The sequence below is a fragment of the Triticum aestivum genome, chromosome 3D, assembly GCF_018294505.1.
Source record: "Triticum aestivum cultivar Chinese Spring chromosome 3D, IWGSC CS RefSeq v2.1, whole genome shotgun sequence".
In the NCBI taxonomy this organism is placed as follows: Eukaryota; Viridiplantae; Streptophyta; class Magnoliopsida; order Poales; family Poaceae; genus Triticum; species Triticum aestivum.
Genome location: NC_057802.1, coordinates 442775928 through 442803208, shown reverse-complemented (window position 1 = coordinate 442803208; position 27281 = coordinate 442775928).

Below are 27281 nucleotides of genomic sequence, written 5' to 3'. Positions count from 1 at the left end.
CGACTCACCATCTTCATCATCATCATCCTCATTGTACTCTTCTTGTACCACCAACGCCTTGGGAGGAGTCTTCTTGGTGAAGTTGCTCTTGTTAGAGAAAGACTTGGCCTTGTCCTTTCGGATGAGCTTGCCACCATTGTCTTCTCTTTTCTCATAAGGGCATTCCGCAAAAAAATGGCTCACATTGCCACAATTATAGCAAGTCCTCACACGTTGCTTGACCTTCGCGCCACTTGAGTTGCTCTTGTTGAAGTTGGGCCTTGAGTTCTTCTTGCTCCAAAATTGCCTTGAAGCAAGAGCCATGTGTTCATGATAAGCATACTTTGTATCTTCGGGGTTGCCTTCCTCTTCTTCCTCCTCTTCTTCTTCTTCAACACAAACCTTGGCCTTCAATGCAAGGTTGGGCTTCTTTGCCCTTTGAGAGCGTAGCACCGCATTGTCGGCGGTCTTGTCCAAGATGCTCATAGCCACAAACTCATCCAACACTTCGCTTGAGGACAAAGTGTGGAAGTACGGCCTTTGAAGAATGACGAAGGACATGGTGGCCTTGTGGTAAGGCATCATTGCCTTGAGGAATTTGCGCTTGATCCAATTGTCATCCGTGTCCTTTCTTCCATGGTCTCGGAGTGAAACCGTGAGTTTGGTTACTCTCCGATAAAGCTCACGAGGTTCTTCATCCTCTTTCATTGCAAACTCGTCGGCTTCATCTTTCACCACTTCATAGTTGGAGTGTTGAATGCTTGCGCTTCCCCAGTAGAGGGAAACAACTTGGTGCCAAGCATCTTTGGCCATGGCGTAGGGCCGGAGGTGAGGAAGGTCTTCAGGTGGAATTGCATCTTGGATGATGAAGAGAGCATTCTCATTGAATTGATTATCCGTTGCTTCTCTATGAGTGAAGTTGCTTCGGTCATGTGGATAAAAACCTTCTTCAATGATTCTCCAAAGATTAGTATTCACATGATTTAAATGACGCTTAAAGCGATAAACCCAAGAATCAAAGTCGTCATTTTTCACAATCTTAGGGGGAGGACCGGCATGATTCAAATGAGTAGAAGTAATCGGTCCACCATAAACAAGTGGAGGTTCCACATGGGCAAAGATGTCGGTGCCATTCTTACCACTAGAAGGAGCTTTTTCACTAGTAGCTTCCCCCTTGTCGGAGTTAGCATCCGTCACCTTGTTAGTGGGATCACCCACTTTCAACGGTGCGGTGGAAAGTTTAAGCCCTTCAATGAATTTATTAAACATGCTTTCAACCTCGGTCGTCATGGAGGTTTTCAATGTGTCCAAAGCTACATTGAATTCCTCACGAGAGACCGCGGTTCCCCCATCGCCCGTAGACGAGACCAGATTCGCACAGGAGTGCTCCTCCACACCGTCTACGACATCAACCATATTCTTCAGACGGCAAAGTCCTTAATAAAGAGACGAGGCTCTAATACCAATTGAAAGGATCGATATAGTTGACTAGAGGGCGGGTGAATAGGCAACTAACAATTTTTAGCTTTTCTTTACCAATTTAAACTTTGCATCAAAGTAGGTTGTCTAGATATGCAACTAGGTGAGCAACCTATATGATGCAACAACAACAAGCAGCCAAGCGAGCAAGGGATATAACACAAATAAGCTTGCACAAGTAAAGGCACGAGATAACCAAGAGTGGATCCGATGGAGACGAGGATGTGTTACCGAAGTTCCTTCCTTTCGAGGGGAAGTACGTCTCCGTTGGAGCGGTGTGGAGGCACAATGCTCCCCAAGAAGCCACTAGGGCCACCGTATTCTCCTCACCCCCTCACACAATGCGAGATGCCGTGATTCCACTATTGGTGCCCTTGGAGGTGGCGACCGAACCTTTACAAACAAGGTTGGGACAATCTCCACAACTTAATTGGAGGTTCCCAACGACACCACGAAGCTTCACCACAATGGACTATGGCTCCGCGGTGACCTCAACCGTCTAGGGTGCTCAAACACCCAAGAGTAACAAGATCCGCAAGGGATTAGTGGGGGAATCAAATTTCTCTTGGTGGAAGTGTAGATCGTGGCCTTCTCAACCAATCCCGAGCAAATCAACAAGTTTGATTGGCTATGGAGAGAGATCGGGCGAAAATGGAGCTTGGAGCAACAATGGAGCTTAGGGTTGGAAGAGGTGGTCAACTCGGGGAAGAAGACACCCCTTATATAGTGGAGAGACAAATCCAACCGTTATCCACCAATCCATTCTGCGCAGCACGGTACTACCGCGCCACGAACGCGGTACTACCGCAAGCACACGCAGTACTACCGCGGGGCCTTGCGGTACTACCGCCCGAGCAGCATAGACTTGGCCAGCCCAACCGCACTGAAGTGGAGAGCGGTAGAACCGCACCACCTTGCGGTACTACCGCAAGGCAGGGAAGGTCCAGAGAACGGGGAGGCACGGACATAAAAAATTACATCCGTAGCAACTTCCGCTGAGTTGGAGTCGATGCAAAAGTCCAACACGGTAGTACGGCAGGAGGAGCGGTACTACCGCGTGGCGGCTGAGCCAGGCCAGGGCGCGTGGTACTACCGCGCACAGGGCGCGGTACTACCGCATAGGGCGCGGATGTAAAAAATTACATCCGCCCCTAGTACCGCTGCGCAGCAGCACTTGGCCTGGGGGCCACGGTACTACAGCTCCTGAGGAGCAGTACTACCGTGGGCTTCCGTGGTAGTACTGCACCGGGGTCCGGTACTACCGCTCCAGGGAGCAGTACTACTGCATGCCCAAGCTCAACAACCTAAGAGAAGTGCATGGACGAAAAAGACGGAGGATGCTCCAAGGTGCCAAAGGAAAGGCGGTGCCAAAGGAGTAGACGTGTACGTGATGATTCCACCCGAACCTTTCCAAAGCGAACCCCCTCTTAATAGTACGGCTTTCCTACGACTCAAATCCACCGAAAAGAAATGTAGAAAAACGCCATATTCACTAGTCTTTGAGGGGCACCGAACCGTCTTCTGCCTAGTGACGAAACGTCTGAAAAACTCAAGGCACATGATTAGTCCGCAAAAGCATTGTCATCAATCACCAAAACACCTTAGGGATAAATATGCCCTTACACTAAGGAAATGATACTTGACATTAGAAAAGCTTTAGCAGACGAACTACACGATCTTATGCTATGCTCAGGATTGGGTCTTGTCCATCACATCATTCTCCTAATGATGTGATCCCGTTATCAACGACATCCAATGTCCATGGTTAGGAAACTGTAACCATCTATTGATCAACGAGCTAGTCAACTAGAGGCTCACTAGGGACATGTTGTGGTCTACGTATTCACACATGTATTACGCTTTCCGGATAACACAATTATAGCATGAACAATAGACAATTATCATGAACAAGGAAATATAATAATAACAACTTTATTATTGCCTCTAGGGCATATTTCCAACAGTCTCCCACTTGCACTAGAGTCAATAATCTAGTTACATTGTGATGAATCGAACACCCATAGAGCTTTGGTGTTGATCATGTTTTGCTCGTGGAAGAGGTTTAGTCAACGGATCTGCGACACTCAGATCCGTATGCACTTTACAAATATCTATGTCTCCATCTTGAACATGTTCACGAATGGAGTTGAAGCGACGCTTGATATGCCAGGTCTTCTTGTCAAACCTGGGCTCCTTGGCAAGGGCAATAGCTCCAGTGTTGTCACAGTAGAGAGTCATTGGGCCCGACGCATTGAGAATAACTCCTAGGTCGGTGATGAACTCCTTCATCCAGACTGCTTCCTGTGCTGCCTCCGAGGCTGCTATGTACTCCGCTTCACATGTAGATCCCGCCACGATGCTTTGCTTGCAACTGCACCAGCTGACTGCCCCACCATTCAAAATATACACGTATCCGGTTTGTGACTTGGAGTCATCCAGATCTGTGTCGAAGCTAGCATCGACGTAACCCTTTACGACGAGCTCTTCGTCACCTCCATAAACGAGAAACATATCCTTTGTCCTTTTCAGGTACTTCAGGATGTTCTTGACCGCTGTCCAGTGTTCCTTGTTGGGATTACTTTCGTACCTCCCTACCAAACTTACGGCGGGCTTCACATCAGGTCTGGTACATAGCATGGCATACATAATAGACCCTATGGCTGAGGCATAGGGGATGACACTCATCGTTTCTCTATCTTCTGCTGAGGTCGGGCATTATGCCATGCTCAATCTCACACCTTGCAATATAGGCAAGAACCCCTTCTTGGACTGATCCATATTGAACTTCTTCAATATCTTGTCAAGGTATGTGCTTTGTGAAAGACCAATGAGGCGTCTCGATCTATCTCTATAGATCTTGATGCCTAATATGTAAGCAGCTTCTCCAAGGTCCTTCATTGAAAAACACTTATTCAAGTAGGCCTTTATGCTTTCCAAGAATACTATATCATTTCCCATCAATAGTATGTCATCCACATATAATATGAGAAATGCTACAGAGCTCCCACTCACTTTCTTGTAAACACAAGCTTCGCCATAAGTCTATGTAAACCCAAACGCTTTGATCATCTCATCAAAGAGAATGTTCCAACTCTGAGATGCTTGCACCAGCCCATAGATTGAGCGCTGGAGCTTGCATACCTTGTCAGCATTCTTAGGATTGACAAAACCTTCCGGATGCATCATATACAATTCTTCCTTAAGGAAACCATTAAGGAATGCCGTTTTGACGTCCATTTGCCATATCTCATAATCATAGAATGTGGCAATTGCTAACATGATTCGGACGGACTTCAGCTTCTCTACGGGTGAGAAGGTCTCATCGTAGTCAACCCCTTGAACTTGTCGATAACCCTTAGCGACAAGTCGAGCCTTATAGATGGTCACATTACCATCCGCGTCTGTCTTCTTCTTAAAGATCCATTTATTTTCTATGGCTCGCTGATCATAGGGCAAGTCAGTCAAAGTCCATACTTTGTTTTCATACATGGATCCTATCTCAGATTTCATGGCTTCAAGCCATTTGTCGGAATCCGGGCCCGCCATCGCTTCTTCATAGTTTGAAGGTTCACCATTATCTAACAACATGATTTCTAGGACAGGGTTGCCGTACCACTCTAAAGCGGAACGTGTCCTTGTGGACCTACGAAGTTCAGTAGCAACTTGATCTAAAGTTTCATGATCATCATCATTAACTTCCTCTCTAGTCGGTGCAGGCACCACAGAAACATTTTCCTGCGCTGCGCTACACTCCGGATCGAGAGGGGACATCTCATCAAGTTCCACTTTTCTCCCACTTACTTCTTTCGAGAGAAACTCTTTCTCCAGAAAGGATCCATTCTTGGCAACAAAGACCTTGCCTTCGGATCTGAGGTAGAAGGTATACCCTATAGTTTCCTTAGGGTATCCTATGAAGACGCATTTTTCCGATTTGGGTTCGAGCTTTTCAGGTTGAAGTTTCTTGACATAAGCTTCACATCCCCAAATTTTTAGAAACGACAGCTTAGGTTTCTTCCCAAACTATAATTCATATGGTGTCGTCTCAACGGATTTTGACGGAGCCCTATTTAAGGTGAATGTGGCAGTCTCCAAAGCATAACCCCAAAATGATAGCGGTAGGTCGGTAAGAGACATCATAGATCGCACCATATCCAACAGAGTACGATTACGACATTAGGACACACCATTACGCTGAGGTGTTCCAGGCGGCGTGAGTTGTGAAACGATTCCACATTTCCTTAAGTGCATGCCAAATTCGTGACTCAAATATTCCCCTCCACGATCTGATCATAAGAACTTTATTTTCCTGTCACGTTGATTCTCAACCTCACTCTGAAATTCCTTGAACTTTTCAAAGGTCTCAGACTTGTGTTTCATTAAGTAGACATACCCATATCTACTTAAGTCATCAGTGAGGGTGAGAACATAACGATAACCACCGCGAGCCTCAACGCTCATTGGACCGCACACATCAGTATGTATGATTTCCAATAAGTTGGTTGCTCGCTCCATTGTTCCGGAGAATGGAGTCTTGGTCATTTTGCCCATTAGGCATGGTTCGCATGTGTCAAATGATTCATAATCAAGAGACTCTAAAAGTCCATCTGCATGGAGTTTCTTCATGCGTTTGACACCAATGTGACCAAGGCGGCAGTGCCACAAGTATGTGGGACTATCATTATCAACCTTACATCTTTTGGAATTCACACTATGAATATGTGTAACATCATGTTCGAGATTCAATAAGAATAAACCATTGACCAGCGGGGCATGACCATAGAACATATCTCTCAAATAAATAGAACAACCATTATTCTCGGATTTAAATGAGTAGCCATCTCGCATTAAACAAGATCCAGATACAATGTTCATGCTCAAAGCTGGTACTAAATAACAATTATTGAGGTTTAAAACTAATCCCGAAGGTAGATGTAGAGGTAGCGTGCTGAAGGCGATCACATCGACCTTGGAACCATTCCCGACGCGCATCGTCACCTCGTCCTTCGCCAGTCTCCGCTTATTCCGCAGCTCCTGTTTTGAGTTACAAATATGAGAAACCGCACCGGTATCAAATACCCAGGAGCTACTACGAGTGCTGGTAAGGTACACATGCATAACATGTATATCATATATACCTTTGGTATTGCCGGCCTTCTTATCCGCTAAGTACTTGGGGCAGTTCCGCTTCCAGTGACCGTTTCCCTTGCAATAAAAGCACTGAGTTTCGGGCTTGGGTCCATTCTTTGGCTTCTTCCCGGCAACTGGCTTACCGGGCGCGGCAACTCGCTTGCCGTCCTTCTTGAAGTTCTTCTTACCCTTGCCTTTTTTGAAACTAGTGGTTTTATTGACCATCAACACTTGATGTTCCTTTTTGATCTCCACCTCCGCTGATTTCAGCATTGAATATACCTCATGAATGGTTTTCTCCATCCCATGCATATTGAAGTTCATCACAAAGCTCTTGTAGCTAGGTGGAAGCGACTAAAGGATTCTGTCGATGACCACGTCATCCGGGAGATTAACTCCCAGCTGAGACAAGCGGTTGTGCAACCCAGACATTTTGAGTATGTGCTCGCTGACAGAACTATTCTCCTCCATATTACAACTGTAGAACTTGTCGGAGACTTCATATCTCTCGACTCGGGCATGAGCTTGGAAAACCATTTCAGCTCTTGGAACACCTCATATGCTCCGTGTTGCTCAAAACACTTTTGGAGCCCCGGTTCTAAGCTGTAAAGCATGCCACACTGAACGAGGGAGTAATCATCACTACGCGACTGCCAGGCGTTCATAACGTCTTGAGTTGCTGGGAAAACAGGTGCGTCACCTAGCGGTGCTTCAAGGACATATGCTTTCTTGGCAGCTATGAGGATGATCCTAAGGTTACGGACCCAGTCCGTATAGTAGCTACCATCGTCTTTCAGCTTGGTTTTCTCTAGGAACGCATTGAAGTTGAGGGCAACATTAGCGTGGGCCATTTGATCTACAAGACATATTGTAAAGATTTTAGACTAAGTTCATGATAATTAAGTTCATCTAATCAAATTATTCAATGAACTCCCACTCAGATAGACATCCCTCTAGTCATCTAAGTGATACATAATCCGAATCGACTATGCCGTGACCGATCATCACATGAGACGGACTAGTCATCAACGGTGAACATCTCCATGCTGATCGTATCTTCTATACGACTCATGTTCGACCTTTCAGTCTTCCGTGTTCCGAGGCCATGTCTGTACATGCTAGGCTCTTCAAGTCAACCTAAGTGTATTGCGTGTGTAAATCTGGCTTACACCCGTTGTATGCGAACGTTAGAACCTATCACACCCGATCATCACGTGGTGCTTCGGAACAACGGTCCTTAGCAACGGTGCACAGTTAGGGGGAACACTTTCTTGAAATTTTAGTGAGGGATCATCTTATTTATGCTACCGTCGTTCTAAGCAAATAAGATGTAAAAACATGATAAACATCACATGCAATCAAATAGTGACATGATATGGCCAATATCATTTTGCTCCTTTTGATCTTCATCTTCGGGGCGCCATGATCATCATCGTCACCGGCATGACACCATGATCTCCATCATCGTGTCTCCATGAAGTTTTCTCGCCAACTATTACTTCTACTACTATGGCTAACGGTTAGCAATAAAGTAAAGTAATTACATGGCATTTTCCTTGACATGTAGGTCATACGATAAATTAAGACAACTCCTATGGCTCCTGCCGGTTGTCATACTCGTCGACATGCAAGTCGTGATTCCTATTACAAGAACATGATCAATCTCATACATCACATATATCATTCATCACATCCTTTTGGCCATATCACATCACACGGCATATGCTGCAAGAACAAGTTAGACGTCCTCTAATTGTTGTTGCAAGTTTTTTACGTGGCTGCTATAGGTTTCTAGCAAGAACGTTTCTTACCTACACCAAAACCACAACGTGATATGCCAATTTCTATTTACCCTTCATAAGGACCCTTTTCATCGAATCCGATCCGACTAAAGTGGGAGAGACAGACACCCGCTAGCCACCTTATGCAACTAGTGCATGTTAGTCGGTGGAACCTGTCTCACGTAAGCGTACGTGTAAGGTCGGTCCGGGCCGCTTCATCCCACGATGCCGCCGAATCAAGATAAGACTAGTAACGGCAAGTAAATTGACAAAATCGACGCCCACAACAACTTCTGTTCTACTCGTGCTTAGAAACTACGCATAGGCCTAGCTCTGATACCACTATTGGGGATCGTTGGCGAAATTAAAAAATTTCTACGCATCACCAAGATCAATCTATGGAGAGAGTAGCAACGAGAGAGAGGGGAGTGCATCTTCATACCCTTGAAGATCGCGATGCGGAAGCGTTACAAGAACGCGGATGAAGGAGTCGTACTCGCAGCGATTCAGATCGCGGTTGATTCCGATCTAAGCGCTGAACAACGGCGCCTCCGCGTTCAACACACATACAGCCCGGGGACGTCTCCTCCTTCTTGATCCATCAAGGGGAGAGGAGAAGTTGTGGGAGAGCTCCAGTAGCACAACGGCGTGGTGGTGGAGCTTGCAGTTCTCCGGCAGTGCTTCGCCAAGCACTACGGAGGAGGAGGAGGTGTTGGGGAGGGAGAGGGCTGCGCCAGGGCAAGGGGTCCCGCTCCAATGCGCCTCCCCACTATATATAGGGGTGGAGGGGGCTGGTTTCTTGCCCTCCAAGTCCATTGGGGCGTTGGCAAAGGTGGGGGAAAGAAATCCCATCATTTCCCTTCCCCACCGATTGTTATCCCCCTTTTTAGGGATCTTGATCTTATCCCTTCGGGATATGATCTTATTCCTTCTAATGGGGGATCTTGGTGCGCCTTGACCAGGGGTGTGGGGCCTTGACCCCACTACCCACGTTCATGTGGGTCCCCCATGCAGGTGGGCCCCACTCCGGAACCTTCTAGAACCTTCCCGGTACAATACCAAAAAATCCCAAACATTTTCCGGGGCCAAAATAGGACTTCCCATATATAAATCTTTACCTCCGGACCATTCCGGAACTCCTCGTGACATCCAGGATCTCATCCGGGACTCCGAACAACATTCGGTAACTGCACACTAATTCCCATAACAACTCTAGTGTCACCGAACCTTAAGTGTGTAGATCCTACGGGTTCGGGAATCATGCAGACATGACCGAGACAGCTCTCTGGCCAATAACCAATAGCGGGATCTGGATATCCATGTTGGCTCCCACATGTTCCACGATGATCTTACCGGATGAACCACGATGTCGGGGATTCAATCAATCCTGGATACAATTCCCTTTGTCAATCAGTACGTTACTTGCCCGAGATTCGATCATCGGTATCCCAATACCTCATTCAATCTCGTTACCGGAAAGTCACTTTACTCGTTTCATAATGCATGATCTCGCGACTAACTACTTAGTCACATTGAGCTCATTATGATGATGCATTACCGAGTGGGCCCAGAGATACCTCTCCGTCATACGGAGTGACAAATCCCAGTCTCGATTCGTGCCAACCCAACAGACACTTTCGGAGATACCTGTAGTGTACCTTTATAGCCACCCAGTTACGTTGTGACGTTTGGCACACCCAAAGCATTCCTACGGTATCCGGGAGTTGCACAATCTCATGGTCTAAGGAAATGATACTTGACATTAGAAAAGCTTTAGCAGACGAACTACACGATCTTGTGCTATGCTCAGGATTGGGTCTTGTCCATCACATCATTCTCCTAATGATGTGATCCCGTTATCAACGACATCCAATGTCCATGGTCAGGAAACCATAACCATCTATTGATCAACGAGCTAGTCAACTAGAGGCTCACTAGGGACATGTTGTGGTCTATGTATTCACACATGTATTACGATTTCCAGATAACACAATTATAGCATGAACAATAGACAATTATCATGAACAAGGAAATATAATAATAACCACTTTATTATTTCCGCTAGGGCATATTCCCAACACCTGATCTCTATTATCCAACTACTACAACTAGTAATGAATTTTACATAGAGTCACAAGTCGACACGCAGGTCGTTATACAATATAATGACAACACTTTGGCTCCTGTCGTCTGACAAACATGACACGCAGGCCATGTATAATTTACACACATGCATCACATACACATGAGCCATACTATTCACATCAAACCCTGCAAAATAAAGTAACGCATAGAATCGCATTCTACCGGTTTGAGTGATCGTGTATGAAATACAAGGCGCTACGCACACGTTTTCGGAAATCACATATCACATCTAAACTCCGATCACGCTGAATTCTCTGATCTGACCGATCTTATCGATCATCGCGAATCCAATTCGGATTAACGTTTCACTGTTAACCCCGATGGTGGATAAGCGACCGGTAGGGGTAGATCGTGTCACGACCTTATCGATCCCGATCATCAGAAAACATAGCCACATCGATCCCCTTGTGCAGTTGATCTCATCAACCGTGCACATAGCCGATCTTATCAATGACAACAGATCTCATCTGCCGCCTCCACATATCTAATATGCATACGATCTGAATCCAAATCCTATAGCAGCGGCTCTGATACCACTATTGGGTTCTACGGTAGGGTGTGTCGACTGCAAATTAAAATTTTCGATGCGCAGAACAACCAAGAACATGCTACGGGAGATGGATCACAGATCGTTACCACTAGATGCGCAGTGCCGTGCAGCAGAAGAAGAGTTGGGGCAGCGCGTCCGCGTGAATCGTCTCGTCCTCGTTCGATCTCCCTCGAACAGCCGGTCGTCGGATCCCTCGTACAGGTTCGCCGGAGCGGCGCAACTGCACCGCCTCTAACGGTATCCGCGCGTGTAGGAGGAACGTCGTGCGGTGGACTGCAAGGTCCGATCAAACAACCGGCGGCAAGTGGAGGTGGCTATTCACAACACATGCAAACCCTAGTGACAGCGCCGAAGCGATCAATCACATGAGTGTGCCGCACTCCACTTTATATAGGCGTCTGTCGCGGGCTCAACACTTGGGCCTCGCACGGACCCTAAAGCCCATAAGTCTACTCGGCCACAATCTGAATACAGCTCGGATCACATCCGACCAGTGTACTTGGATCTGACCTCGTAGGTTCCTTTCCTTAAGCGCGCGACCCCTTAGGTTCAAGCCCGCTTGGTCGCAGTTCGGATCACCTCCGAACTGCACAGTTGGTAGCGGCCTCTAGCAAGGCATGCCGAACACCGAGCAGACTATGAAGTTGGTTAGGCGAACCTGTACAACATGTCAGACTTCTGTTCCCTTTGCCACACGATATATGTTGTCGGGCTCAAGGCGAGTCTGTCATCCTTGTGCTAGCCCGACCTCTTTCTCGTTTCAGTGATGCCGACCATAAACCGGATTATCTCATAATCCTTGTCGCATGGCCATGCTTATCCTGGTCGGATCACACGAGGGGCCCAGAGTATATCTCTCCTCATTGGAGGGGCAAATCCCATCTTGCTCGACCATGTCTCGCAGCATGGGTCTGGACAAGCCCGAAACCTACCTTTGTAACTACCCAGTCACGGAGTAGCATTTGGTCGGCCCAAAGCAAGTCTGTCACCATCCCGAGTACATGCGTCAGCTTAGGTCTTAGGACATAGAACGTATGTTGTACTAGAGACTCACAGATGACATATCGCTGCGTCTCATAGTTGGGTCTATCCGACTCGGACCTTATCTCGACTCGGACCTGACTACGTCGAATCCGACCAGATCCTTCCAAGTCCATATTATCCGGTTAGCATCCAATGCTCCATGGCTAGTGAGATCAAGCCATCGATCGTGTCATATGCTAGTCTAGTCGGCTGCGCGTCCACACAGCCCTTTCGACTAGGGACCTTTTAGAACAGTCATCATACAATGCATAGTCCCACAAACAAGTCACGTACTTGCTGATATACATCATTGATAATGTCCAAGGACTATCTTTATTCATGAACACATAGGAAATATCATCATACATGATTGCCTCTAGGGCATATCTCCAACAGTTAGTTGCATTGGTTAGGTTGTGGTTCAGACGCTAGTTCAGAAGGTTAGAGTAGTTGGTTTGGCGGATGGGTTGGGCTTCTCTGTATTGGGGGATGCGGGTTTTTGTACTAGGGTTTGTTGGATAAATTCTTTGCAAAAATGCTAGATAGATCTTTATGAGAGATAGGGATCTCTGTGCTTCAATGCTACACAGATGTATGCTTATTAGATTTGTTTTTAATGCTCACAAATTGGGTTTTTTAATGCTACAGACATGTATGCTTATTAGATTGGGTCCCTATTAGATTTGTTTTTGAATGCTACTCAGATTGGGGTTTTGAATGTCATATGCCAAAATGGGATCCATTGATTAAGAAGTTATTTGATTCATTAGTATATAAATTTGTCCACAATATGTAGTTATATTAGCTCTGTTCAATGTGTGTGCATGACAATGGTAAATGCAAATATGATCATACTATATTGGGAGTATATTAGCCCTATGAGCAATGTGTCACGTGTGCATATCTAAATTTTCAATTGGCTTCTGTATTTACTAGTGATGGATGTAATTGTATATTCAGGAGGATGATGGTTGGGGGGGAGGAGAGGAAGCTGGCCCAGTATGACCCGTACGATGTAGAGTTTAGTGACGATGAAGAATATGAGGTAAGCCTACTTGAAATTTAGATTGTTCATTTAGTTCCTTTGACATGGTGTATATGAATCTATAATGTATTATTGTAATTCATTCATGTGTGCAGTATGATTCTGGAGAAGATGTGTATAAGGGCAACGTCGCGTCCTTCATAGCGAAGGAGGTGGAGAAGATCAAGGCCAAGGGAGTTGCTTCCTTCTACCACCGCAAGATCAAGAAGTGGCACTGCCCCTACTGCACCATCGAGCCAAAGCCAAAGATGGACGCTTCGATCACCTTGTGTCTCATGCAGAGGATGTAGCGATTCACGGGGAGGACTACATGATTAGGGGGCAGCATGCTGCCCTCGCGAAGGCCCTGACTCCGGTGTGATGTGATGAACTGAATCTTTATCTTTGTCTTTTGGGTTACTTTTGGTAAACTGAATGTGGTTGTTTATGGTGTGATGAACTGAATCTATGGTGATGGTAGTAATGTATTATGCTATCTATATTTGGCTGTCCTTAAGTTTGCTTGTGGTGTATGGTTAGTTCTGTTTAGATGTTGTAAACTATGAGTTTAGGTGCTGCAATGATCACACATGTTGTTTCAGTGTTGCTTCACTGATCAGACATGCTGTTGTTTCTCACCAGTTTAGGTGCTGCAATGATCATGTTGTTTCAGTGTTGCTTCAATGATTAGACATGCTGCTTTTTCACTGATCATAAAGGAGTATTATCCTAATTATTTGTATCATGTTTATTAATCAAATCAAATGCATGCCTTTTCCCACCAGCATGTTTCATTATCCGATGTTTTCAACTGACATTCGACAGGAAAGTATAAATTCAAGAAAATGCAAAAAAAACCTTGACAAACTATCTATGTTTGTGTAGGAGATCATGTGTGCAAAACTTGAGCTGATTTAGAGGAGGTCAAAGAAATTTGAATTTGAGAAATGTGCTCCAAATGAGCTCCCAGGTTAGGGTAAACAGCCCATTTGTAATCAAGTTTTTTTGGACCTACTCTAAATGAGCCAAATGTTTGTTATTAACACCTATTCAATCTATATAGTGTAGATTCGAAGTCTCACTATTTTTTAATTAATCTTCATATTTTTACATTTTCTTTTGAAAAAATATGCTTTAATATAAAAACTATTAAAACACATTTAAAATATGAAAATGGAAAACTAAGTTCTGATCCTTCTTATTCACTTTGAAATAAAGCTTTGGTGATTTTTTTCATTTTTTTATTTTGAAAAGCACAAGGTAACCCTACCTCTTCTCCTTGAACTCTATGAAATCTTGTACGTGATAGCTCATATGTGTGAAGGTTTTCTCATGAAAATGACCATAGACCAAGTTTATGATTTTTGGTTGGTAACATGTCACATAAGACAACATTGTGCGCAGGTCTTATATTTTTTTGATTTTTTTAAATTAAAGGTGCTCATTTGACCTCGATCGTGCCAGCTAGGGTTTTTTCATGAAAATTACCATAGACCAAGTTTAGTATTTTTCCTCGTTAGTGTGTCTTATAAAACGACGGACGGCGAAGGTTTCATATTTTTTTTGATTTTTTTAAATTAGTTATGCTTAGTCAAAGCCTTCGAGACCCCGTTGACCAGCTCAAAACCCCTCTAAACCCCACGGGGTTTCGCCTAACCCTAGCTCCGAACGTCAGCCGTCCGATCATATCCTGGCACCAAGCGACAGCCCTCAGATGTGGTCTTCTAGAAGAAATTCAGTGGGCAGGCTGCATGCAGGCTCCGCGCCGTTGGATCACAAGGACGGCTCTGCATCGTTGGATCGTGGGGCGATCCGCGAGAGGTGATCCTGTTGGTTGTGCTTGGCTGCTCGCCCACCACTAACTCCGGGGACAGAGACGCTGTTATTGGGCCCAAAAGGAAACCAAGCTCTGGTTGGGCTATCGAATTGCGTCGTTTTTTTGCATTTTTTGCTCTGTTTTTTGTGAACGTGATGGCTCTATTTTTTGCATCGTTTAAAATTACACAACAATTGACATTGCATAGAAAATTTGGTTCTTTTTGTTCTACACAAATGCAAAATGACCAAATTTATAAGGGCCAAATTTATTTTTATCATGCAAAATGGCCACAAACTATTCAGAAATTGTCTCTTTTTGTTCATACTAGCACATATACTCGTGCGTTGCAACAGGAGATAAAATAGTATGCATTTAAAGTCAGTGAGAATTATACGTGCAAGCAAAATCCTGTGTGCACACGAAAAAGAAACATTTAGCTTCTCGGTTCTGCCGCGTGTGAAGAAACCAATCTGCTATTTTTCCATTCATTGATCAAGAGCATTTAAGAGTTTTGTTACGTCATTGTACACCAGAGAAGGTCAATGAGTTATTCAGTCTACTTTTCTTCGATCCTATGAATCGAGGGGATTTTAAGGTATGAAATTTCTGAATATTCTAGAAAACATGAACAATTTTTTAAATACCTAACAGGTATACACTTTTGGAAAAACGCAAACAAAATATGGAAGTGAACATCTTCTAAAATTCATGATTTTTTTCTCTGAAAACACCAACTTTTTTTATAAAACATTAACATTATTTAAATAATCAGCATTTTTTAAAGGGAAACATGTGTTAAAAATCCATAAGATTTTTAGAAAATGTGTATCTTTTATACACGGTCATTATTTTTAATTGTCAAAATTTCACTAAAACAAGAATATTATTCAAATTTGGAGCATTTTTTAAAATGCCAATTTCTTTTTAGACATGTCGAACATTTTAAAAAAATTGAGAAAATGAGAAACTTTTTCCAAGTTCCAAATATTTTTCAAAATAGGCAACGGAATTTTGTAATTCTGAACATTTTCCAAATTTTGTCTTTTAAATTCTTAATGTTTTGGAGAATTTTTGGTTTAAAAATGAAATTATAAAATAAAAATAAACTTGGAAGGGAAAAAAGAGATAGGGAAAGGAGAATAAAATAGAAGTAAAAGACAGAAACAAAGAAAACTGGGCCAGCCCATTATTGGTTGTCCTATGCGAAACGCCGACAAAAAAACATTAACATTATTTAAATTTGTGAATATTTTTTAAACGGGAACATGTGTTGAAAATTCATAAGCTTTTTAGAAAATGTGTATCTTTTATACATGAACATTATTTTTAATTGTGAAAATTTCTCAAAAACAGGAATATTTTTAAAATTTGGAGTAATTTTTTAAATGCCATTTTAATTTTAGATATCTCGAGCAATTTTGAAAAGAAAAACAATTGAAAATGGAATCTTTTTGCAAGTTTCAAATATTTGTTTTCAAAATAGAAACAAAAGTTTGGAATTATGAATATTTTCTAACATTTGTTTTTTTATTCTGGCGGTTTTTGAGTATTTTAATTTATGAAATAAATTCTAAAAAATGGAAGAGAAAAATGAGATAGGGAAAGGAGAATAAAAATAGAAGTATAATATAGAAATTAAGAAAATGGTTGAGCCAATCATCGGTTGTCATGTGCGAAACTCTGACTATTGTCGCTCTGTGCGAAGAATAGAATTAACAGCTGCGTGGTAGAAATAAGTGGGTTGGCTTCGCTGGGCCACAACGCGTGGCCCACGTACGAAAGTTCTTTTTCTAGTAGACAAACACATAAAAACTTAGTACCACCTCGGATAGAAATTTTTTCTTTTCGGCGGTGAACGGATGAAAAAATTGGCGAAACGCACCTTACTTTATTAGTAGGTATAGATATAGATAACATATAAGACCACGGATTCCCACGCGTACAATTAGCTTCTTTTTCTTCTTCTTTTCAAACCACGGTTTCCCACGCGTGTACACTCCCAATGCTGCGGTGGGTTTGAAAATGGGCTACTTCACATTTGACCCCGTTATTGCCACGGCCAAATAACACATAGCACTACGGCTATTTAAGCCACCCTCTGCCTTTGCCATCCCTCATCCATCTCCCATCCTCTGCCATGTGCCCTTCTTGCTCTTCGACCACTTCTCCTTCTTCTGCACATCCCTCAGCCATGCAGTACACCAGACCAACCTATCGCTTCCCACCCACCGTGCCGGAGAGGCTCTACCATACCGGCGTCTACGTTGATCGGACACTACATGTGTGGGTGATATCAAGGTTGAGGACCGCAAGGAACTTCACCGAGTTCTTCCTCGCGTCTGCAACCACCACCTCTCGCGGGGATCTCCAACGATGTTCGCGTCGAGGAGGTCATCCAAAATGGGGTGGTGGTTGCTCTCCTTGCCCACTTCACCAACACATTCGACACCTTCTACCTCCTCGGCCGGGTGTTTTGGTGTGGCAGCGAGTTCATCGCTTTCACCACCCACAACAGGTTCACGGAGTACACCAACATCTTCCCCACCGCGACGCACATGCACACTCTTCCATACCCCATCGACAACGCCTCGGAGGAGCAGTGAGAAGGGCGCCCGGAGGAAAAGCGAGGTGGAGAAGGCGGCGGCTAGGGTTCTAAACCCTTTATCTTTTTTTAGTCTATGTTATGTTAAGTTCTAATTGAACTATGTTGGAGTTGCTATGGGCTTGTTGGCCCTTTTATTAAGTTTTATTATTAAGTTTTCTATCTATTCTATTATTAAGTTCTTCCTAGTTTGAACTATGTGATCGTGCTATGGGCTTGTTGGCCCTATCTACATATTGGGACCACATATTTGTTGATTGTTTTTTTAGAGAGCTCGCTTTGTTAGTAGGGTTCCCTTATTAGTAACCACCTAGTGCATGCAGCCACAAGGAACACTTCTCTTTTTTACACAAGCCACAAATATGTAGCCACCTAGCTACGTAGAAGAGAGGAACCAACGGTAGTGACCGTCGCTGCATCCGTGGCGGCTGGCGTGCATGAAAGCTGCTTGGTAAGTGCTGTCGGCGTTCTGGGAACGGGGGTCCCCAGACTTGCCTGCCTGCGGCCCACAGCGTGGCTCAGCCAGCAGGCCGTACGGCCCATCTTCATCAACAAGGCATCCAAGACCCTTGCGAGGGTCCATGCCTCGCGAGGCGGCCGACGCAAGACCTCCTCAGGAGTGGCCTAATTAGGCAAGCTCGCGAGGAGCGGATATATCAAGGCGGGGCAAACCTCACGAGGCTCTCGTGACGTGAGCCATGACGATCGACACCAGGCGGGCGCCAGGCGGGCGCCAGCGCGCGCAGCGTCCTTGTTTCCTCTTTGGTGCTAAGGAAGCAGGCGCAGGCGAGGATGTAACGCCCATGATGCGGCTATATCTCCCACATGTCGAGGCACGACTTAGAGGCATAACCGCATAGTGGTTTTGTCGCAAGAAGGGTCATCTTCACACAATCCCATGTAATGAACAAGAATGGGATAAAGAGTTGGCTTACAATCACCACTTCACACAATACATAAATATTATTCATACATCATCCAAAATACAAACATAGACCGGCTACGGTCAAGATCCAAATGAAAATAAGATAACCCCAAATGCTAGATCCCCGATCGTCCCAACTGGGCTCCACTACAGATCATCAGGAAAATACACATAGTAACGACCACGTTCCTCGTCGAACTCCCACTTGAGATCGACCCCATCATCTGCACTGGCATCGTCGGCACCTGCAACTGTTTTTGGAAGAATCTGTGAGTCACGGGGACTCAGCAATCTCACACCCGCGAGATCAACACTATTTATGCTTGTAGGAAAAGAAGGTGTAGTGAGGTGAAGCTGCAGCGGCAAAAGCATATATGGTGGCTAACATACGCAAGAGAGAGCGAGAAGAGAAGCAACGAAACGGTCGTCAACTAGCAATGACCAAGAAGTGATCCTGAACACCTACTTACGTCAAACCTAACTCAGACCGTGTTCACTTCCCGTACTCCGCCGAGAAGAGACCATCACGGCTACACACGCAGTTGATGTATTTTAATTGGGTCAAGTGACAAGTTATCTACAACCGGACATTAACAAATTCCCATCTGCCTCATAACCGCGGGCACGGCTTTCGAAAGCTAATACCCTGCAGGGGTGTCCCAACTTAGCCCATCATAAGCTCTCACGGTCAACGAAGGATAAACCTTCTCCCGGAAAGACCCGATCAGTCTCAGAATCCCGGTCTACAAGACATCTCGACAATGGTAAAACAAGACCAGCAAAGCCCCCGAATGTGCCGACAAATCCCGATAGGAGCTGCACATATCTCGTTCTCAGGGCACAACGGATGAGCCAGACATCGGGTTGGCATAGACCCTGGTTGCCTAGGGGGCGCCGGACATCGCTCGGTTTAGGCCAGCACTCGAAGGAGCACTGGTCCGGGGGTTTAAAATAAAGATGACCCTCGGGCTCGCGAAAACCCGGGGGAAAAGGCTTAGGTGGCAAATGGTAAAACCAAGGTTGGGCCTTGCAGGAGGAGTTTTATTCAAGGTGAACTGTCAAGGGGGTCCCATAAATCACCCGACCGCGTAACGAACGCAAACTCAAGGAACATAATCCCGGTATATCAGTAACTAGGGCGGCAAGAGTGAAACAAAACACCAGGCATAAGGCCGAGCCTTCCACCCTTTACCAAAATATATAGATGCATTAATTAAATAAGAGATATTGTGATATCCCAACATATCCATGTTCCAACAAGAACAAAATTCAACTTCACTTTGTCCGGCGGCGCGAGGTGGAAGACGCTAGGGTTGATCTGCGATCTATTTCGGGAGGGGAGGGGACGCTAGGAGGCTCCAAATGAGGTGCGGTTTTCGCCCACACGATCGTGATCGAATGACCTAGAGCATGGAAGAGAGTTTGGTGGGTTTTCGGCTGGTTTTTGAGGGGGTTTTTGCTGGACACTCAAATGGACTTTGCGGATGCCCGGTTAACCGTTGGAGTACCAAACGACCTCCAAATGGAACGAAACTTGACCGGTGGTCTCCGGGCGGTATAATAAGGCCACTCGACAAGCCTCGGTCCATTCCGAGAAAGTTTGACACCCGCACACGAAAGTAAACAAGAGGGGTGCACCGGAGGAGATAGGAGCGCCGGATTGCAAAACGGACAACGGGGAAAATGCTCGGATGCATGAGACGAACACGTATGCAAATGCAATGCACATGATGACATGATATGAAAATGCACGCCATGACAAAATGCAAAACAAAAGACAAAACCCGACCACGGAGGGAATATCATAACACATAGCCGAAAATGGCAAGAGTCGGAGTTACAAATATGGAAAGTTACATCCGGGGTGTTACAACACTCCACCACTACGAGAGGATCTCGTCCCGAGATCTAGGACTGAAAGAACTCCGGATATTCGGAACGGAGATGGTCCTCGCGTTCCCAGGTGGCTTCCCGGTCGGAATGGTGCGACCACTTCACTTTCAGGAATTTGATTGACTTGTTGCGAGTCTTGCGCTCAGTTTCTTCAAGAATGGCAACGGGGTGCTCATGATAAGACAGATCTTCTTGGAGGTCAATCTCTTCGAAGTTGATAGTGCGCTCAGGCGTCTTGAAGCACTTGTGGAGCTGTGACACATGGAACACATCGTGCACGTTCGCGAAGTTGGAAGGAAGCTCAAGTTGATAGGCGAGGTCGCCTCTTTTCCCAATGATCTTGAAAGGACCCACGTATCTAGGGGCAAGCTTCCGTTTGATACCGAAGCGACGAGTGCCTTTCATTGGAGAGACGCGGAGGTAAACATGGTCTCCGATCTCGAAAACCAAATCACGATGCTTACTATCATAGTAACTCTTCTGGCGCGATTGCGCGGCTTTGAGATTATCACGGATGACTTTACACATTTCTTCAGCTTCAGTGATTAAGTCATTGCCAAGAAGTTGGCATTCACCAGTCTCTGACCAATTAAGAGGAGTACGACACTTTCTGCCATAGAGAATCTCGAATGGGGCCTTGCCCGAACTCGCTTGGAAGCTGTTGTTGTAGGACAATTCAGCATATGGAAGACAATCTTCCCATTTCATGCCAAAGGAAATGACACAAGCCCTGAGCATATCTTCAAGAATTTGATTGACTCGCTCGACTTGGCCACTAGTTTGAGGATGGAAAGCTGTGCTGAAACGAATGTTTGTGCCCATGGCCTTCTGGAAGGAGTCCCAGAACTTAGAGGTGAAGATGCTTCCACGATCTGAAGAAATCAATTGTGGAATGCCGTGCAAGGAGACAATTCTGGAGGTGTAAAGCTATGCCAGCTGAGCTGCTGTGATGGATTCTTTGATTGGAAGGAAATGAGCCACTTTAGAAAGCTTGTCAATGACAACGAAGATAGCATCATTTCCGCGCTTGGACTTGGGAAATCCAGTCACGAAGTCCATTTCGATATGATCAAACTTCCACTCTGGGATAGCAAGAGGTAGGAGGAGACCAGCTGGTCGTTGGTGTTCTGCTTTCACTCTTCGGCAGACATCACATTCATTCACGAATTGAGCAATTTCTCGCTTCATTCGAGTCCACCAATACGACTGCTTGAGGTCATGATACATCTTCGTACTTCCGGGATGAATGGACAGGAGAGAATTGTGCGCCTCGTTCATAATGACTTTCCTTAGATCACCTTTAGGAACCACAATCCGGTCCTCGAAGAATAAAGTGTCTCTGTCATCAATGCGATAGCACTTGTATTTGGAAAGACCCTTGTCGATCCCACGTTTCACCTTCTTCACCATGGCATCAAGGAGTTGTGCCTCACGAATTTGATCTTCTGTTGAGGATATAGACCTTAGAGTCACCCACCAGGAGGGGCCGGGTTACTCATATGGTCACTGCCAGAAGCTCGGCGCCATGCAAGAAGACGGTGGGCCAAAGATGGGCTTAAGACCCGGATATGGCTTAAGGCCCGTAGTCACAATCATCATTATTATAGAACTTGTAGTGCAAGGCAAGAATAGTTGAGAGTCCGAGCCGGCCGGGACTCTGAGGGCTGCTGGGCGTCAGCCTCCCTATATAAAGGGACGACCCGGCAGCGGTTTAGGGACAAGCAAGATCTCATCGAGAGCCAGGCATAGCAGTTTAGCTCCCTGGTCATCGAAACCCTAATCAATACCACCTCAACTGGACGTAGGCTTTTAACTTCACCGTAAGGGGCCGAACCAGTATAAACCCTCGTGTTCCTTGTCCCGCTTAACTCTTTCAAGCTTCCTAGCTGCGATGGCTCCACGACTAAGTTCGAGCTCAAGGACATTTGCCGTGACAATTCCACGACAGTTGGCGCCCACCGTGGGGCCAGCGCACGGTGGATTTGAGTTCTTGAAAGGCAGCTTCGAAGGGCTCAAGGGATACGTTGTGGGCCGGATGACCAAGAGTCATCGCGGCAAGCTCTACATCGATGATGCAAACTGGGGCCCCGACGCCGGCTCAATTGAGTACGGGTACCGGGTCCCCTTCGGCAGAATTCATGTTTTCATTGGCAAGATTGGTGAGCCGGGCCCTGAGCCGGATCTCTGCGCCGATCTCATCGAGACAGCTCAGCGTGCATGACCCGCCCGGGCCCGGCCTGCCTTACGGCACGCTTTTGTGGGATGTATCCATGGAGTGCCCTTTGATCAATCTGGATCTGGTGATGAGGCTGCCGCCGGCTCTGACGGCGAGTCGTCCACCGATGAGTCAAACTCGTTGTATCAACTTCAAGATGGCAGGCTAATGAGTTGTTTCGATGGTGACAGTATTCCGGACCCATTTGAGCCGCCAAGTCAGGTTGGAATCTTTATGGCCGGTGCACAGCCTATTCAGAACCGCGCTGCTGGAGTGGGAAACCCGGTGCCCTCGCCGGCTCAGGTACTAATGGATCTCACGGACAAGATGACGGCTCTGTTAACCGCTACGGTTGACCCGGCAGATCAAGCTCAGCATGATGCGGAGGTGGCGCAGTTAAAATTGGATCTAGTGAAAGCTAAGGAGGATCTGGCAGCAGAAGGGATCAGGATGGCTGCAGAAAGGGCGGCTCTCGACGCCCAAACCCAGTTGATTCAAGCGCAGTCCTTCCGGCTCACGATGGATCAAAACGCGTCCAATGAGGTCCTGAGAAGGAGGCATCAAAAGGCCCAATCTCGACTCCCTCCGGTTTACGATCCACGAAACCTCTTCAACACGCCAGGTGCAGGGTCTAGTAACCCGCCAGGGGTCATAGTGCCCGGGTCTGGGACCCCTATTCAGCCACAAGTGATGGGGCCTCCCTAGGTGCCCCTGCCCCGCCTCAGTACGTGCCAATACCCCCGGGTCATTATAATAACCCGCTGGAGAACATGGTCGCCGCGGCGGCACGGCTGGCGGCTCTCCCAGTTGACGGCGACTCTCCGACGGCTATTGAAACCCGCCGGGTCAGGGAACTCCTTCAGACAGCACTGGCGCAGCAAGAGGCGTACTCCTACAGCCGGGACAGGATCCACTCGACCCCTCGTCCAGGCCGGAGCCCGAGTTACAGCAGGCACATGGTCTCAGTGACCGGCTCAAGTAACGTCCGACGCCATGACCCGCCCCCTGGCCATGGCCCGGCTCATAATGGAGCCTTTCACGCAGCAGACCAAGACAGAGCACGGCAAGAGGCGGAGCAGGTGCCCCAGCTGACGGCTTACCAGACTCCCCCAGCTTATCCGACGGCTTCCGTCGACGTGGGTATCCCTACCAGGACTGGGGGTGTCCCTTGTTTAGTGCCAGCTATCCGCAACGAACGTCTACCCAAGGACTTCAAAGGCCCTAGGAAGGTGCCTAATTACACAGCGGACTTACAACCCGCAGCCTGGATCGAGAGTTATGAGATGGCTATGTAACTGCTGGAGGTCAGTGAGGCGGCCATGGCTAAGTACTTCAACATGATGCTAGATGGGACTGCCCGCACTTGGTTGAAGGGGCTACCGCCGAATTCCATTGGGTCTTGGGCTGAGCTGAAGGCCCGGTTCACCCAAAACTTCAAGGATACCTGTAGGCAGTCTATGTCAATTGTGGATTTGACTAACTGCAAGCAGCAGGAGGGTGAGTCTACGACACATTGGGTTCGCCGGGTTAAGGAGATAATACATTCCTCGGATAAAATGGATGCCGGCTTTGCAGTCTTAATGTTGGAGTAGAATTGTCATTTTGTGCCCCTGAAGATGAAACTCAGGCGGCTTAAGCGCGACTGCAATGATATGGGTACACTGATGGCAGCTCTTGTCAAGTACGCCGATTCTGATGGTACCAAGGACCCCGCTTCAGATGATGAAAGGACAGGGAAGGGAAAGAAGAACGGCAATGGCAAGGGTCCTCAGCATAACCTGGGAAACCAAGGAGGAGGCAAGCGCAAGGCCGATGGCAGCCTAGAGTTTGTAGCCAACGCCAGCTCACAAGGTAATAACCAACGACACAAGGGGAGGCCCCCTCCCCGAGGCGGCGGGTCAGGCCCGACGCTGGAACAACTGTTGAATGAGCCTTGTCCAAGGCATGGCTCTAGAGAGAAGCCAGCAACTCATCTATGGAAGGATTGTGCAATCATGAAGGCCTTTAAGAATTACAATGGCCCGGGCGGCGGCTCAGGCGCCGGCGGCTTACATGGCCCGGGCAGCGGCTCAAATTCTAACCCTCAGAACGGTCAAGGGGGCTTTAATCAGCAGTCTGGCCAGGGTCATCAACAGTAGCAGGGAGGTTATCAGACCAATCCAAAGCAGCTTAGCAGTGGGCAGTATCATGTGTTTACCACCAGCCTATGTAAGCGAGATCAGAAGCTTCATAAGAGGGCTGTGAACGCTGTTGAGCCGGCGGTTCCACGCTACTTGCGGTGGTCTGAGCAGCCTATAGTGTGGAGTAGGGAGGATCACCCTCCTCGGGTGGATAATCCGGGTCACTTGGCCCTGGTGGTGGCTCCTCAGGTGGGAGGATATAAGTTCACTAAGGTACTCATGGATGGAGGCAGCAGCATCAACATCCTCTATTATGAGACATTTCGTCGTATGGGGTTGATTGATTAGAATCTCAGCCAATCAAACACTATTTTCCATGGTGTGGTACCTGGTAAGTCGGCTTACCCAGTCGGCAAGATCGAGCTGGAGGTGGCCTTCGGAGATGAGAACAACTACAGGGTGGAAAAATTGACCTTTGAGGTGGTCAAGATAAGAAGCCCGTACCAGGCCATATTTGGGCGGCCGGCTTACGCCAAGTTCATGGCACGGCCGTGTTACGTATATTTACAGCTCAAGATGCCGGGTCATAATGGGACCATTACGGTTCACGGCAGCCGGAAGGTGGCCTTGGAATGTGAGGAAGGCGATGCAGCTTATGCAGAATCTGTTTGTGCAACAGACGAGTTGAAGTTTTACAAAGACAACGTTGACCTGACAGATATGACCTCTCTGAAAAAGCCGACTACGGAGCATGAGCCGGCAATGAAATTTAAGTCGGCTGATGAGACTAACTTGTTGATTTCGTTCCAGGAGATTCATCTCAGCAGTTTAGCATCAGTGCCAACCTGGATCCAAAATAGGAAAGCGCGCTCATCAAGTTCATCCGTGAGAATAGGGACATCTTCGCATGGAAACCTTCTGACATGCCAGGTGTACCTAGAGAACTCGCTGAGCACACTCTCAATGTTGATCCGAAATTTAAGCCGGTCAGGCAGTTCCTTCGGCGGTTCAATGAGGAGAGGCGGAAAGCTATTGGTGAAGAGGTGGCCCGGCTCTTGGCGGCCGGGTTTATTGTTGAAGTCTTTCACCCAGAGTGGTTAGCTAACCCAGTGCTCGTGCTCAAGAAGAATGGCACTTGGCAGATGTGTGTGGATTATACGGACTTAAACAAGGCGTGTCCGGCTGATCCTTTTGCCCTCCCCCGTATTGATCAAATTATTGATGCTACGGCAGGTTGTGCGCGCTTAAGTTTCTTGGATGCTTATTCCGGATATCATCAGATTAAAATGGCAGTTAAGGACCAGGAGAAGACGGCATTCATCACTCCCTTTGGAGCCTTCTGCTATGTGTCTATGCCCTTTGGACTCAAGTGTGCACAGGCGACTTACCAGCATTGTGTACAGAACTGTCTTCATAAACAGATTGGGCGCAATGTTCACGCTTAAGTGGACGATATTGTGGTTAAGTCCATAAAAGAGGAAACCCTGATAGATGATTTAAGGGAAACCTTTGATAATCTCCGGCTCTACAAGATGATGCTTAACCCGGCCAAGTGTGTTTTTGGTGTTCCTGCAGGCAAACTCTTGTGTTTCTTGGTTTCTGACAGAGGCATTGAAGCTAACCCGGAGAAGATCAAAGCCATCACCTCCCTAGCTAAGCCGGTGTGTATAAATGATGTTCAGCGCTTGGCGGGTCGCATCGCTGCTTTAAGCCGGTTTATAAGCCATTTGGGTGAGAAGGCCATGCCATTATATCAGTTGATGAAGAAAACTGATAACTTTGTCTGGAATGATGCAGCTAATACTGCCTTTGAGGATTTGAAGAAGCAGCTGGCAGAGCCCCCAGTCCTTGCTGCTCCGGTTGATAAGGAGCCCTTATTGCTGTATGTGGCTGCTAACGCACGAGCCGTCAGTGTGGCCGTGGTGGTGGAGCGCAAGGAAGAGGGTAAGGAGCATCCGGTTCAGCGGCCGGTTTATTATGTCAGCGAAGTGCTCATTGAGTCCAAGCAGCGGTATCCGCATTGGCAGAAGCTTGTTTACGGTGTGTTCATGGCAAGCCGGAAACTTAAGCATTATTTCCAGGGTCATCCCATCACTGTGGTCAGTTCTGCCCCTCTTGGTGATATCATTCAAAACAGAGAGGCCACAGGAAGAGTGGCTAAGTGGGCTATAGAACTCAGACCCCATGGTCTGAAATACGTACCACGCACTGCCGTTAAGTCTCAGGCCTTGGTGGATTTCATCAATGATTGGACAGAGTCACAAATGCCCGAGCACAAGCCGGATAACACATATTGGACTATTCACTTTGATGGGTCCAGGCAGTTGGAGGGCTCGGGGGCTGGAGTCGTGTTAGCTTCCCCTAAGGGTGATAAGTTCCATTATGTGCTACAATTGATGTTTCCTTGTACCAACAACGCAGCTGAGTACGAGGCCTTGCTCCATGGTCTTCAGATGGCTAAGGAGATGAGCTTGAGCCGGGTAAGGTGTTTCAGTGACTCAGACTTAGTGGCTCAACAAGTATCAGGCAAGTGGGACTCTAAGGACCCTCTTATGGCGGCTTATCGTCGCAAAGTTGATGCCATTGCTGGGCACTTTCA